Source organism: Lacerta agilis, chromosome 10 (assembly GCF_009819535.1).
Source record: "Lacerta agilis isolate rLacAgi1 chromosome 10, rLacAgi1.pri, whole genome shotgun sequence".
Classification (NCBI taxonomy): Eukaryota; Metazoa; Chordata; class Lepidosauria; order Squamata; family Lacertidae; genus Lacerta; species Lacerta agilis.
In genome coordinates, this window is record NC_046321.1 from 6,619,231 (window position 1) to 6,635,721 (window position 16,491).

Here is a 16,491-nt window from a genome sequence, read left to right on the forward strand (position 1 = left end):
GCACTAATTGCCTAGAGATGCGGCTAGGAAGGTGGGGTTAATAGATTGAACAGACCCACAACTGGCAGATAGGCCTGCACAATAATCCTAGTCTGCCCCCCCCCCCCCCGAGAGGGTGCCATCACTCAAACAAGGGGCAATGACAGCTATCCAGGAAACCACCTCATGGAGAGTCAGACCATGGGGTCCATCTAACCCAGTACTGCCCACACTGGCTGGCAGCATCTCTCTGGCATTTCAGGCAGGAGACATTCCCAGCCGATACTGGTGATTGAACCTAGGCTTCCAAAGGTAATTGGACCCCGTTATTCCAATATGTTTTGAATTATGGTGCTGGAGGAGACTCTTGAGAGTCCCATGGACCGCAAGAAGATCAAACCTATCCATTCTGAAGGAAATCAGCCCTGAGTGCTCACTGGAAGGACAGATCCTGAGGCTGAGGCTCTAATACTTTGGCCACCTCATGAGAAGAGAAGACTCCCTGGAAAAGACCCTGATGTTGGGAAAGATGGAGGGCATAAGGAGAAGGGGACGACAGAGGACGAGATGGTTTTACAGTGTTCTCGAAGATACCAACATGAGTCTGACCAAACTGCAGGAGGCAGTGGAAGACAGGAGTGCCTGGCATGGTCTGGTCCATGGGGTCACGAAGAGTCGGACATGACTGAACGACTGAATAACAACAACAAATTCCAATATGAGCCCCCTTCCCCAAAGGAGCACCCTTTCAATATGCAAGGAGACGCTTTGCAACACCCAGAAAACTTAAGCTATGGGATTCATGCCCAAAGTGAGAAAGGAACAAAGAAAAGTGTTGTTGCTGTTGTTTTTAAAAAGCCCAATTTTAAAACAAAACAGCAGGCCTGTGTCTTTCTGGTACCTTCTGCATATCACATTCATTAACAGCATGGAGGCATCTGAGCCATTTAGAACAGGAAATTAAGCATTGGATGTAGGATCCTGCCACCTGCAACTTGGTGTCATTCCTCAGAGTCTGATTTCCCAGGCTAAGGGAAAGACTTTATTTAATCAGCTGACAGAGATAAGCCCTCAGGGTGTCAGATATGCAGAATATTAAAAAATATCATTCACTTTTGTTTATTTTCACTTTGCTTTATTATTCAGTTCAAGGTGCTCACATTAGTGCGTGAAAGACTTTGACCTCCAGATATCTGAAAGACTGTCTCCTTCCCTACAGACCCTCTAGGGTGTTCACATTGGTAGGGGGAGTCCTGTAGGACAGAAATGACTGGACCACTCTACTCCAGGCTCTGGAAACCTCCAGATAGTATTACTGCAATGCACCTACATGGGGCTGTCCCCATGTAGCACATGGTGTTCACCCAATGAATCCTGGGAAATGTAATTGGTTAAGGGTGCTGGGAACTGTAGCTTGTGAGGAGTAAAGAACAGTTTCCAGGATTATTTAGTAGAACGTGGGTTTTAAATGTACGTGGTGGGTGTGGCCCTTGCAAATGTCAGCTGGTCCAAAATTCAGAAGCTAGATTGCCAGACGGGGTTCCATATAGAACTCACATAACCTCTGTTAAGGCTGCCAGTTCATTTCCAGGCCCAATTCAAGGTGCGCATGTTAGTGCAACGAGAGTTGGTCAGTCTGAATCTCTGCCCCTTTCGCAGCAGGAAGGGTGCCAAATTTCCGCCCTTCCGCTCTTGCCCTTCCGTTGTCCTCTGACCTTTGCCAGTCTCCTAGAATGAGGACTGAGAGGCTGGCCTTCCCCCTCCCCACTTCCACTTGACACACTCTCAGTCCTAAGCTTATCTGCTGATTGCCTAGCAACGCTCTGGCTGCCTCCTAACTCTCCCGCTTCTTGGGAGCTAACAGTGTCGTCTTCAGGAAGTGGGGTCGAACTAGCCCTTCTCAGCTCTGTCAGCTAGCTCTCCTCTGCAGAGCCGGTCTCTCTCTCACTTACCTCAATTTCTGAGTCTGACTCTTCCCCTGCACTCAGGTGAGCCAAGTTCCTGACATTGGGCCCCAAATATCTGAAAGACCACCTCCATCATAGACCCTCTCAAGTGCTGATGTCATACCCGCCAACATTTCTCCAATGAAAATAGGGATGTCCTATTCTATTATTGATGCTTTTGAATTATGGTGCTGGAGGAGACTCTTGAGAGTCCCATGGACTGCAAAAAGATCAAACCTATCCATTCTCAAGGAAATCAGTCCTGAGTGCTCACTAGAAGGACAGATCCTGAAGTTGAGGCTCCAGTACTTTGGCCACCTCATGAGAAGAGAAGACACCCTAGAAAAGACCCTGATGTTGGGAAAGATGGAGGGCACAAGGAGAAGGGGACGACAGAGGATGAGATGGTTGGACAGTGTTCTCGAAGCTACTAACATGAGTTTGGCCAAACTGCGGGAGGCAGTGGAGGATAGGCGTGCCTGGCGTGCTCTGGTCCATGGGGTCATGAAGAGTCGGACACGACTGAACGACTGAACAACAACAACAACTTTATTATTATTATTATTATTATTATTATTATTATTATTATTATTATTTCCTGCCCATCTGAATGGGTTGCCGCACTCACTCTGGGCAGCTTCCAACATATATGTTGTTGTTCAGTCGTTCAGTCGTGACTGACTCTTCGTGGCAACTTATGAGAGGCCATTCTCTGTGGAAGTCCCTAAATTGTGAAATTTCCTCCCCACAGAGGTGCATTTGGTACCTTCATCATATGCTGAAGACACACCTCCAATTATCGATAGGTGGAAGACTCCATGGGTACCAGGTGCTTGCCCGGGTTTTGTTTTCCTTGGGATGAAGGTCAAGCAAACACTGTGGTCTCTTTAGGAAATATGGTTTTATTTACGCCCGTACACAACCTGAGCATAAAAAGGAGCATTAATGCCCCACAAATGGTCTCGCTCCTTCATTCATCACAAGTTTGGATCTAGCACAGAACAAACATGTCTCTGTGTATCCAGCTTCTCAGCCTGCTTTCTGGCCAGCTCTCTCACAATAATTTCCTGTTGTTCTTTCTACCTGGTAGTTAGATGAGGAGGCAGGAAAGGCCGACACAAAGCTTTTAATGTTTAATAGACTATTGTATTTTAACATTCTATTGGAAGCCGCCCCGAGTGGCTGGGGAAACCCAGCCAGATGGGCGGAGTATAAAGATAGATAGATAGATAGATAGATAGATAGATAGATAGATAGACAGACAGACAGCCTGGAGGGCACCATCACTTAGCTGTAGCTCTGGCAGCCTAGCCCATTCTTTGGGGATGCTGATGAGGACACTTACTGTATGTGGCCAGCTAAGGCCATTGTCTTACAAAGAAATTTGCCAGTCTATAGTTCAGCAATAGAATCCTCTATCAGCGTTTAACCCTCGCTGGATACAGGACCCCAGGAATTGGAAGGGGCATCATCCAGACAGAACCTCTCAAACTCACAACGTTATATTAAGATCCACCTTCTTCTTCTTCTGACATAGCAACATAGAAAGCTGCCTTGTAGCAGTTCAGATCATCAATCCACCTAGCTTGGTACTGTCATCACTGACTGGCATTTGCTCTCCAGGGTTTCAGACAGGGCATCTCTGACCGCCCTACCTGGAGACACCAGGGATTGAACCTGGGAGCTTCCACATGCCAAGTAGTTGCTGTACCACTGAGCTACTGCCCTTCAATATATGCATATTGCACACAGTTACAGGTGGGTAGCCGTGTTGGTCTGCCATAGTCGAAACAAAATAGAAAATTCTTTCCAGTAGCACCTTATAGACCAACTGAGTTTGTTCTTGGTATGAGCTTTCGTGTGCATGCACACGAAAGCTCATACCAAGAACAAACTCAGTTGGTCTTGCTACTGCAAAGAATTTTCTATTTTATATTGCACACAGTTAATTTTGCATATAATTAGTCAGGCTTTTTTAAAAACAAAAAACAAAAAACAAAAAACCATGATAATCCATAAGCATCTTGGACTTGAGTGGGTCCTCAATGCAAAAGGCCATCCAACATGGTCAAACACATTCAAGTCAGAACTATCAAATTCTGTGTATAAGTCCTCTTAAAATAGATTTCCCGCTCCATCCCAAGAGGCGACCGCCTCCTTGTCCCCCATTGCCTCCCTCCAAACTGGTCCTTCTTTCATTTCCTCTGGAAAAAAACGAGGGCTTTCAGTTCTCTGCAACAGGGAGAAGATGAAAGGCAGCAATTATCTGCCCCCCCCCCAATCGGCATAAGCAGAAATGTCCTCTAATAACAACAATAATAACAGCACTTAGCGCTTCTCATCTTCAAAAGCATTTTGCGTGCATTAATTATTCCACGCAGGAGAAGCCCCCGCGGTACGGGGAAGCGCTGGATCAAATCTTTGCCCACCTAGGATCCTACAGCTGTCTACCAGTTCCATACTGTGATCCTGCTTCTGATAGCAGCGCCCAGCTGTGGGGGAAGCATTGCTTTAATCGGAGTTCAAATAGGACCAACAGCTGTTTAGCATCTGCGTAAAGAGAGAAGAAAGAGTCGTCTGTGTGTTAATGGGTAGAGAGCAAGACTTGGACCTGGGAGGCCACAATTCAAAGCTCTGCTCAGGAAGAGGAAGAGCTCAGCTGTATTAAACCAAAGGACAGCAGTCACGAAATTAAAAGACGCCTGCTTCTTGGGAGAAAAGCAATGACAAACCTAGACAGCATCTTAAAAAGCAAAGACATCACCTTGCCGACAATGGTCCATATATGGTTTTCCCAGTAGTGATGTATGAAAGTGAGAGCTGGGCCATAAAGAAGGCTGATCGCCAAAGAATTGATGCTTTTGAATTATGGTGCCAGAGGAGACTCTTGAGGGTCCCATGGACTGCAAGATCAAACCTATCCATTCTGAAGGAAATCAGGCCTGAGTGCTCACTGGAAGGACAGATCCTGAAGCTGAAGCTCCAATATTTTGGCCACCTCATGAGAAGAGAAGACTCCCTGGAAAAGACCCAGGTGTTGGGAAAGATGGAGGGCACAAGGAGAAGGGGATGACATAGTTGGGCAGTGTTCTCGAAGCTACCAACATGAATCTGACCACACTGCGGGAGGCAGTGGGAGACAGGAGTGCCTGGCGTGCTCTGGTCCATGGGGTCACGAAGAGTCGGACACGACTAAACAACAACAAGACAATGGCTGACCTTCCTGCTGAGAATTCAGATTCCCTTCCTCTTCCAAACCACCAAACAAACAAAGTCTCTTCCCCTCCAGGTGCTCAGCCTGCGATGAATCGGTTCATTGTTTGTTAATGGAGCTGAGATTCTCCATTTTACGGCACCATAACCTCAGAAGGGCTATCATTTTTTTTTTGCAGCCCCAAAGAGATCACTCTCACAAAATAAATTTGTTAAGCCATTATTGCCCTATCTCCGAGAGGTGATTGAGTCCACCTTGCATTACCATTAATAGGATTTTTAAAGAGGATGGTTTGTGGCAGGAGTGGGAGGGGAGTTTCCTGGCCAAATGAAAACCATTCTCTTCCAATTTAAATGCAATTTGCAGCCGGCTATTTGTTCCCATCCTCAGCCTTCTCCAGCGGAGCTTTGCTCAGAGTTCTGCAAAGAACAGGTTATAGAGATTCACATTTGCAGGGCACTTTGGGGAGGGAGGGGAAGAGAAATGGGCAATTCTCCAGGATTGCCCCACCCACATCTCCCCAGACAATCCACATCCCACTGACAGGTGAACTTGTAAAAACCTGAGAACCCGAGAAGATCCTACTAGACCAGGCTTCCTGAACCTTGGCTCTCCAGATATTTTGAGACTACAATTCCCATCATCCCTGACCACTGGTTCTGCTAGCTAGGGATCATGGGAGTTGTAGGCCAAAAACATCTGGAGGGCTGAGGTTGAGGAAGCCTGTACTAGGCAGTGGAGGCTGTAACTTTAGTACCACCAAGATCAACATGCCTTTAGCCAGCTCCAGTTGTCACAGCAGAATGCCGGTAGCAAATCACACCATTCACAGTTGGATTTAACTCTTCATTAGCAAAGGCACGACACAGTAAAAGACAACCAGCACAGTGCTGGAAATGTAAAAAAAAAAAAAGGTACCTTTTATCATATGTGGTGGACATGCAAGGTAATAAAAGCATTCTGGGAAATGATGTATAATGAATTGGGGAAAAAAATGTTTAAAATAACTTTTATTTTTTTAAACAAACCCAGAAGCGTTTTTATTAGGAATTGTAGCAGGGGCGTACCCAGGATCAAAACTGGGGGGGGGGGCAAGCCATGGTCATTCAGGTTCAAAAACAAAAACAGCTTCTAAAAACAAAAACAGCTTCAAAAAAACAAAAACAGCTTCAAAAACCAGAAAAACTTTCCCCCCCAAACAGAAAGCCCCAAATGGCTGAAAAACTCAGTTTCCCAAGCAAAGTAGTTCTCGCAAAGGAACTACTCACCATGCAAGGGAACTCAGTTTCCCAAGCTCCCTTGCAACGATGAATCCCAGCAAATTCAGAAACTGTTCCTCTCTTGCCAGCACGATGTAGCGTGGCTACAAAAAGCAGGGAGACGAGGAAGGATGAGAGCCCAGGCTAAGACCATGGTCAGCCCTCGGATTCGCCCCCTGACACTGCCCAAGTCTCAGCCTGCATCCCCACTTGACCAAGCAGGGTGCAGGCTAGGATCCGGTCTCTGATAGGCACGCCAGCTCTTTGTCGGCATGAGGGAGGGGGAAACAGCCGGCGCAACACACACACACAGTGGCCAACTGTGCCTCTGCAAGAGGGCAAGAGCTCAATTGTTATTGAGATTTTGGGAGGGGGAGAAAGATCAGTCATTGAGCTTTTATTCAGGAGGAGAGCTTTTTTTTCCTTTTAGGAAACCATTTAAATTTAGATAACCATTTAAATTTTTTTTGCTTCAGGGGGGGGCAGCTGCCCCCCCGCCACAACCCCCCCTCCCCGGGTACGCCCATGAATTGTAGGTACCAAGATCTCAAAGGAGCAGAAAAGACTTTTTATGTATGCGAAGACAGTCACACAGATGTTATTAGCCCAGAGATGGAAAGAAGACAAAGTCACTACCAGAGAGGAATGGCAAACTAAGCTGTTGGGGTATGCTGAAATGGCAAAAGTGACCGGAAAGCTCAGGAACCAAGAAGACCATAACTTTAATAAAGAATGGGGGAAATTTATAATTTACTTGGGAGACCACTGTAAGCAGATGGAAACATTAGCAGGTTGCAATAACACTTGTAATGTAGCAAATATTATGGACTAAATGGAGCCGTATAAAATTTGGATTACTGAATAATATGCAGTTGAAAAGGTTGACAATGACCCACGGAGGGGAAGGTGGGAAGTCCTGAGATTTGGTGAAATCTCGAAATATGTACATGTATTTTGTATTGTTATAATTCTATACTTGTAAAATAAAATAACAGTTGTTATTATTTTTAAAAGACAACACAGAGTAGAGTCAATATCAACAGAAAAACAAAGCAACATAGTTTCTGTTATGTATTGAAGTTCTCACCCTAGGCCACTAGGGGGGTGTATAGTTCATTCTACTGCAGTTTTCACTCAGGTCCGCATATGCAAATGAGGAATTGAAAAGTGATGTTCAGGGATTGGGTAACTGCAGAAAGTTGTTACTGTTGCTTTGTAGCTGAGTTCTATATAAGCAGGCTGCTAAGGCCTTCAGCTCACTTCTGTTCCAGCCTGAGAATAAACAAGAGCTGTTTGGAAATCACTGTGTCGTCTGCTGTGTCCACCCACAACTTAACAGTTTTAAGTACACAAATACAATGCAAAACAAGAGTGAACTGACAATGAAGTTTCTGGCACTGTTCTTCCTGCACTCCGAGGAGCCTGGCTTAAATACAGTTCCTCTCACCAGGGTAGATGACAAACAGCTGGCTCTCATATCCTTACTCCAGAGGAGGCTGGCAGCAGCAAAAGGCAAATGTTGTGGAGGGCAATGATGGCCAGACTCTTCCCCCAGCCTCATGGAACTACCAACCATTGGTGTAGGAGGTCATATTGCCCGCATACAACTGTACCTGGGAGTCCATGCAAACCAGGTGCTATGATTTCTCACCTAAAATTAAAGTACAGTCGTACCTTGGATCCCAAACGCCTTGGCTCCTGAACAAATCGGCTCCCAAACGATCGAATCCCGGAAGTGAGTGTTCCGGTTTTCAAACGATTTTCGGAAGCCAAATGGCAGGCGCGGCGTCTGCAGCTTCCGGTTGGCCGCAGGACGTTCCTGCAGGCAATCGGAAGCAGCGTTTTGGTTTCTGAACGTTTTGGAAGTCGAACGGACTTCCGGAACAGATTCCGTTCGACTTCCAAGGTACGACTGTAAGCTTCTAGTCCCTGTGGCTCTGAATTTAAGGACTGGCTTAAATAGGAATATGGGAAGCTGCCTTATACTGAGACAGGCAACTAGTCCATTTCATGCAGTGTTGGCACATGAGATGTCCCATGTGGGGCCTCGCTCACATTTCAGATTGTGAGAGCTCAGTGCAGAACCTCCAATTGTCCCTATTTTCCAGGGACAGTCCTGGGTTTACAGAAGCCGTCCTGGTTTCTGATTTGATCCTGGGATGTCCCTCCTTTCGACAGAGAATGTGGGAGGACATGGAATTCAGTGACCCCTGAGCCCAAGAGGGGTCTCTATACAACCTTTAGAAGACATCTGAAGACAGCCGTGTAAAGGGAAGTGGTGTTTTTTTAATGTTTAATGATTTGTTAAGTGGCGCTGTGGGTTAAACCACAGAGTCTAGGGCTTGCTGATCAGAATCCCTGTGACGGGGTGAGCTCCCATTGCTCGGTCCCAGCTCCTGGCCCACCTAGCAGTTCGAAAGCACGTCAAAGTGCAAGTAGATAAATAGGGACCGCTCCAGCGGGAAGGTAAACGGTGTTTCCGTGCGCTGCTCTGGTTCGCCAGAAGCGGCTTTGTCATGCTGGCCACATGACCCGGAAGCTGTCTGTGGACAAACGCCGGCTCCCTCGGCCTATAGAGCGAGATGAGTGCCGCAACCCCAGAGTCGGACACGATTGGACCTAATGGTCAGGGGTCCCTTTACCTTTACCTATGTTTTTATATATGTTGGAAACAGCCCAGAGTGGCTGGGGCAACCCAGTCAGATGGACAGGGAATTATTTATTATTATTATTATTATTATTATTATTATTATTATTATTATTATTTTGGAGGGTAGTTTGGATGCAGAGGGTAGTTTGGAACTTCCGGGTTTCCGCAGATCGCGCACGGTCGCTTGCTCCGGAGCTCCGAGGCAAGCACTCTCTAGCGAGGGCTTAACGGGGGGGGTTGCTAGGCTTCGCACCCCCACAAGGGTACAGGAGGGTTTCCTGTACCTAGTAAGGACGCGCTGAGGCGTCGGAGGGGTCTCCGAAACGAAGGAGACCACAGACGCCAACTCAGTGTTCCCGCCCTGCAGAGAGGAAGCCGGACACCGGGAGCGGTCTAGCGGCTAAGCTTCCAGTAAGAAGAACCGCTGGAAAAGCCAACTTTTGGAGAGCCCGGCAACAGCTAAGTAAACACCCTCCCGGTAGATAAAGTTTAAACAAAAACGCGGAGGCGGTGCTCCGAGCTTGGCAAAGCTGGAGGGAGAGGTGTATAAAGGAATTTAAACGAAGCAGAATCTACCGGGCTCTTCATAGCGACGTAAGAGGGACATAAGAGCATTATGGCCGGCGTTGGGGACGCGAACTGGTGAGGGGGAAAACTCCTGAGCTTTTTGAATGTCAAGCTCCAGCAGAACAGAAAATAAAGGCACTATACTTAGAATGGACGGTATGCTTTCATGGTGCCGGTAAGAAGGGGATTTCGCTGGACTTTATTAGTCGGTTAGAGGACAAGTGAACGTGGAAGACTATAAATTGGAGACACTATAGCAATTGGGCTTGGCTGCAGTTGCTGAATCTGGTTACAGTTGCAAAAAAACAACAACAAACAGTTGCTAAAGACAGTTGTTAAAAAACTTACTTTTTGCCTCTAGAGAAATATAATGGTCTACAATTGTGGATGGGCTTGAGGGGGTCCTGAGCTGGCCCTTACCCTGGCGTTATTCTTGTTGATTATGTCCATGAATTGAAAGAAAAAGAAGAAGAAGAAAAGAAAAGTGAGAGAGAACTCCTCGGGGAAGTGGGCACTTTAAGAACCGGTAGGTGGTTGGTGAATCTAACTGCCTATTGGATATTGGATATTGGAGACGAAGGTTTGAATTTGAGCTTGAGAGAGTGAACCTGGACTAGAGGTGGGGCAAGAGGATTTTCTCCTCCCTCCCTCCCTCCCCCACCAAAAGGGAGACCCATAGTCCTGCTATCCTCCTCGTCACGATTTGAGGCTACAGTCCTAAAGGGCACTGGTAACATTAAGGAAGAGTGGTAATAGTGGCCGCTACAGGAAAGATTGGGAACAGCAAGCGGTTGAGAGAGAACAGCACTTAAGAGGAGGAAGTTATAGTTATACAGTAGCTGTTGCTGAAGGTCTTGACGGCGATTTGAAGACTGTAGCTGGTACTTTGCTGCCCTCCTCCCTTTTTTTTTTTTTTCCTCTTTCCTCTTTCCGTGTACATTTGGGGGAGTCATTTTGAGTACTTACTTTGGGACTGGTTTGGAAAAATTTTGAGCTCAGAGAGTCTGTGGTGGTTACTCCACTAGAGGATTTGGTACACCGAAGGAATGTCAAATACGAACAAAAAATATACGACCCCAGTAAATCCAGCCGGTACATTGAACCCCAATAGAAGGAATTCAACGCAAGAGCAAGAAATGAACACGGAAATGAAAGATCTGCTCTTGGGACTTAAAAAGGATCTGGCGGACGTCAGAAAAGAGATGAATGATAGTACTAGGTCAACGGAACAAAAACTGGACAAAATGGAACAAAAAATGGACGACAATGTTAGAATGATTTCGGAAATGACAGGGAAAATCAATGACCTAGTGGTTAAAAACCTTGAAATTACCAAGTCTGTACAAGATCTAAAAGGGAAAACAATTGGATTGGAGGAGGGGGTAAGGAAAATTCAAAAAGAAAATCGAGAGAGAAAAGGAGAGATTGACAAAATTAAAAAAGAGATTACCGATATGAAGGAAACCCATGAAGCGGTTCTCGATGCAATCTCGATGATAGAAATGCATCGTCGGGAGAAAACCTTGAGATTCAGATCTATACCAGAGGAACCGGACGAAATTATACAGCGGAAACTGTCAGTAGAATTAGCCAAATGGTTGGGGATGGACGAGAGAGAGATGGAGGGTAAAATAGAAAGGGCGTTTAGAATCAAATCAAGAATTGCAAGAGAAAATAACTGGCCCGGAGACTGTTTGGTTACATTTAATAATATGGAAATTAGGGATAGAGTATTGCAAACGTGTAGTAAGAAAAGACTTAGAATACAAGAGACAGATGTAATCATTCATAAGATTGTCCCCCCCAGGCTCCTGAGAAAAAGAGACAAGTTCAAGCCTTTGGTTGAGGTTCTCAGGAAAAAATCAATAGTGCATAAATGGGAATTTCCGGAGGGAATTTCCTTCTTTTTTAAAGGAAAGAGAAGGAAGTTTGCCACTTGGCCCGAGGCGGACAGATTTTGGCGGACATACAGGGAGGAATTAGGTGGTAAGAGACAGCCGGGGGGAGGGCCAGAGGAGCCAAAAAAGCCACTGGAAGAGGAGGAGTCTTGAGTGAAATCTAGACCAAGTTAAGTTTAATTTGGTCTATCTGCGGGGTTGACACCACAGCGACAGAATATAATCTGAGACAATTTTTCAATCTTAAATAGCTTTCTTTTCTTTTATTCTCTTTTTATCGGGAAAAATCGACAAAACATACAAATTAATAAATAAAGAAATAACGGAATACTTATTAAAAGGTTAAATGGAGTTAAAGATTCTTACTTGGAATACTAACGGTTTGAACGAGGAAAAAAAAAGAAACAGGGTAGAGCATATACTCAGTAAGTATAAATTAGATTTGATCTGCCTACAGGAGACTCATATACAAAAACAACACATTAGAGTACTATCCAGTAAAAGATTGGGACTTGATTTTGTGTCTTCAGGTAATTCTAAGAGGAATGGAGTGGTAATCTATGCAAAATCATATCTGGAACCTAGGTTGATTTACACAGATTCGCAAGGAAGGGTGGTGATTGTAGAAATATCTGTAAGGGGGGAGAAAATTAAAGTAATTGGTTTCTATGCGCCAAACGAGAAAAAAAGTGAGTTCTACCAAAAATTAGGTAAGGAACTAGAAAGTTATATAGGGGAAAAAATCATCTTTTTAGGAGACCAGAATGGGGTGGTGAGCCCAGAAATGGATAGATCAGGAAGGATAACAAAAAAAAAGCAAAGGAAGTTACCAACAACCTTTTTTCAATTAATGGACTTATTAACACTTCAAGATGCATGGAGACTTAAAAATCCGTTAACTAAAGATTACACTTTCTTCTCCTACCCCAATAATTCAGCAGGGAGGATCGATGCAATCTGGTTAACAAAGGATCTGACAACTAAGATAAGCAAAGCAGAAATACATCCTAGGACAATATCGGACCACAATGCGGTACAACTAAATTTGAGATGGGGAGAAAAAAGAATGAAAAGGTGGAGATTAAACGAATCATTAATCAGGGATGAAAAAATAATCGAAAAGGCAAAACAGACTCTAAAAGAATTTTTTGAATTTAATTTGAATAAGGGCACAGACTTAAATATAGTTTGGGATACCAGCAAGGCTTTCTTGAGAGGTTTTTTTATCCAACAAAGCATAATACAAAAGAAACTTAAAGATAAGAAACAGCAAGAGATACTAGAGAGCATTAGGAAAAAGGAGAAGGAATTATGTAAGACACCGGACAATGCAGAGATCAAGAGGGACATTAAAATTCTACACTCACAATACGCAATGATAGTTAACGAAGAGCTGGAGTGGAAATTAAGATATTTAAAGCAAAAAAATTTCGAACAAGCTAACAAACCAGGGAGGTTGCTCGCCTGGCAACTAAAAAAACGAGAGGCAGAGAAAATTATAAATAGAATTAACGTAGATGGGGAAATAATAACTGACCCGAAGGAGATAGAAAAAAGGTTTGAAAATTTCTACAGAAAACTTTATAGTGAGGGAAATGAGACCAGAATGGAGATAAAGGATTATTTAAAACAAAACTGCCTCCCAAAGATTTCTAAAGAACAAAGAGAGAGTTTAAACACCCCGATAACATCTGATGAACTCCAAGTTGCGATTAAGGAAGCAAAACCAGGAAAGACCCCGGGACCGGATGGTCTATCGGCATTATACTATAAAAAACTTGAGGTCATCCTTTCGGAACCCCTAAAAAACGTCATGAATAATATATTGAGAGAGGGAGTAATGCCAGAATCATGGAGACATAGTTACATAACCCTTATCCCCAAGCAAGGAGGAGATCTGGAAATGATGAATAACTACAGACCGATTGCCCTGTTGAATAATGATTATAAACTGTTTGCTAAGATCTTAGCAGAAAGATAAAAAAAAATACTCCAGTCAATTATCCACGAGAACCAAGCTGGTTTTTTACCAGGGAGGCATATTTACTCTAATACAAGAAACATCATAAACTTACTGGAATACTTAGAGTTAAGAACGGAGAAACAGGCAGCCTTTATGGCTGTCGATGCTGAAAAAGCCTTCGACAGGGTGTCGTGGAGGTTTATGTTGGAGTTACTAGACCACATGGATTTTGGCGAAAGATATATAAAGGGGATTGAGGCGATATATTGTAAGCAGAAAGCAAAAATTATAATAAATGGCAACACTACACAAGAATGCGAGATTAAAAAGGGGGTAAGGCAAGGATGCCCTCTATCACCCTTATTATTTATTTTAACATTAGAAATTCTGTGTAAAAGAATAAGGGAAGAAAAAGATATAAAAGGTATAACGCTGGGGGAGAGAAGCTTCAAGCTTAGGGCCTTCGCAGACGATATAATAATAACCACAGAGCAACCATGCGAAAGCTTAGGAAAAACTTTGGAAATAATTCAAGAATACGGCAGGGTTTCAGGCTTTAGGCTAAATTTGGAAAAGACTAAATTACTGGTTAAAAATCTATCTGCGGTCCAGAAAGAAGAACTGGTGAGGGCAACACAAATTAAAATCTATCCTAGGATAAAATATTTAGGACTATACATAACACCGAAGAATATAAACCTATATAAGGATAATTACTCCAAGTGTTGGGACGAAATCAAGAGACAAATGGAGACATGGAACAGGCTAAATCTTTCTTTGCTAGGTCGTATTGCGGTATTGAAGATGAACGTTTTGCCAAAGTTATTGTTTCTGTTCCAGACGATGCCAATTATGAGTAAAACCAGCAATATTGATAAGTGGCAAAAAGAGATATCTAAATTTGTGTGGGGAGGCAAAAGGCCTAGAATCAAACATAAGATATTAATAAAACCAATTGATGAAGGTGGTTTTGGCTTACCGGACTTCAAGTTATATTATGAAGCCGCTTGTTGTCTTTGGTTAAGAGATTGGTGTTTGCTACATAATTGGGAAATCTTAGACTTGGAAGGATACGATCTGCGTTTCGGCTGGCACGCATACTTATACTACGGCAAAACTAAAGTACACAGAGGATTTACCAACCATATTATAAGGAATGCAATTTATAATGTCTGGAACAAATATAAAAGACATTTTGAAATGAAAACTCCAAGGTGGATTTCTCCCCTGGAGGCCATAGCATTTAAAAGGAAAAATAATGAAATGAGAGAATGGATTACATATAACATACTACTAAAGGAGAGAGAAGGAAACCTGGAGTTGAAAAGTTACGAGGAAATTAGAACCTACCTTACGAGTTGGTTGGACTACTTCCAGATCAATGAAAGGTTCAAACAAGACAGTATTACGGGGTTTGGTAAGGAAAATTCTAGATTTGAAAAAGAAGTTTTACATAACAAGAACAAGCTGATCTCACGTATTTATAAGATCCTGTTGAATTGGGAAGTGATGGACGAGATGATAACAGACTCCATGACTAAATGGGCACAGGATCTGGGGTACCCAATTAATATAGAAGAATGGGAAAAGCTATGGCAGGTCACCTTAAAATTTACGGTAAATAATAATATTAGAGAGAATATGTTAAAGATGGCGCATAGGTGGTACCTCACACCCGCTAAACTCTCCAAAATGTATAAAAGCCTCGCAAATGTTTGCTGGAGATGTGGTGCAGAAAATGGTGATCTGATGCACATGTGGTGGAGGTGCCCAAAAATTAAAACGTTTTGGGGACAGGTGTATGAAGAAATGAAAAAGATGATGGCAGTTTCTTTTGTCAAAAAACCGGGAATTTTCTTACTTAGTATGGTTGGCAAGGAGATACCAAGTAAACAAAAAGAAGTTTTTCTGTATGCGACCGCAGCGGCCAGAATGGTAGTCGCAAGGTGCTGGAAAGATCGAGAAGCACCCAGAGTCACTGATTGGCAGGTCAAACTGCAAGAATTTGCGGAGATGGCCTTATTAACAAACAATTTAAGAGATAATACCAAACAGGATTTTGTAGGCAAATGGGAAGTCTATAAAAGATACATGCTGAAATATAATAAGAGTTTTCTTACCATGCCAGCATTCGAGGGATGAATGGTATAGAAAGAGATTGTAGAAAAAATGAGGAGCAAGGATATACTTAAGAATGTATCTAAAAGGTGGCATAAGAGATAGCAAGGGATTGAAAGCATTCATATAAATTTTTGTTCAAGCGAAGGGGTTTGTCAGGAAGTCGTAAACTATGTGGGGAGATATTTGGTTTTTATTTATCTAATTTTTTTTTCTTTTTTTTCTTTTCTCTTTTTTTCTTTTTTCTTTTTTTATTATTTTTTTTTAATTATTATTATTTTTTTAATTTTTTTTTAACTATTTTTCTTTTTATCTTTTTTATATTATTATTATCTATTGATTCACTATTTAGGCAGTGTTCAATAGGTGATACAGTAAGAAGTTACAGTGTAAAGCATGACACGGATTAATATATCGGTATTGTAAATAACTTTATTATTAATGTAAGGCACTTTCGTTGTTTTCTCTTTTTTCTTTCTCTTTTCTTCTCTTTCTTTGTCCACGATTGTTGCTTGTTGTATTTGAGATGCTGGAACTTTGTATGTGGAAACTTTAAAATATGCAAATAATCAATAAATAAATAAATATGGATGCAGAGGAACCCATCTCTCATTTCCACACTCCATGCAGACAGATGGGGGGGGGACATCTCTAACTATGTCTCCCCCTTTGAGGCACACAGCCTATGACTGAATCCAGGACTTGAGCATCTTGGGACACCGGGGAGATAACACTGGATTTGTTCTCCTGGAAATACAAAAAAAAAAAAAATTAAAATAGAATGAAAATGAACATCCAAAGCAGCTCTAGGGGGAAAACGAGAGGAAGGGAAAATTAAGAACCTTTCTCGGAAAGCAAGGGAACAGAATTAGCAGAAGGCTTGAAAGGAGTTACTAT